Raw genomic sequence first — 650 nt, 5'->3', positions numbered from 1 at the left:
AGGAACTTCACTGGACTGCCATGACTTTTCAAATATGACGCATAGTGGCTTACCAACTTCATCTGCCAGTTCCCTCAGGTCTATCTCTAGGTCCCATGGACTTGTGCACCTTCAGGTTCTATAAATGGTCTCAAATCTGTTCTTCTACAGTGGGCAGTCCTTCATTCTCCCAGTTCTTGCGTTTGCCTTCTGCAACTTGTGTGGTGTGGCTGGAGCACTAATAAAGTGCTTCTTAAACTAAAAGCAAAATATTTAATTCATAAATTTTTACACAATATGCATAAAGTAGAATAAAATATTACTCTTTGTTACACTGATCGAGTGTGACAGGCTGAGATTATCAACACCTCTTCCCTGGGGAACTACAGTAACAACTAATCAACTAATTAAAAAAAAGCCGAAAACAAAAAACCCCCCAAAGTAGACTAAACAGTAAAATCATCTCCTCACCCAGACAACAGAAAAAACTTACCTAATTTGCTCTTGTACAGGGATTTTTGAAACAGTCAAACACAATCCCACTTTAAAAAAAAAAAATGAATTGGCAAAAAGCATGTCATGAGCCCTCAAGTGAGATCCTAAATCTGATCAGCGACTTCACAGAGGTTTCCGAGAAGGGATTGATGCATTTTTCTGTCCCTTCAGCTGTC

Source organism: Apaloderma vittatum, unplaced genomic scaffold, assembly GCF_000703405.1.
Source record: "Apaloderma vittatum isolate BGI_N311 unplaced genomic scaffold, ASM70340v1 scaffold719, whole genome shotgun sequence".
NCBI classification, from domain to species: Eukaryota; Metazoa; Chordata; class Aves; order Trogoniformes; family Trogonidae; genus Apaloderma; species Apaloderma vittatum.
This window is presented reverse-complemented; position numbering follows the sequence as displayed.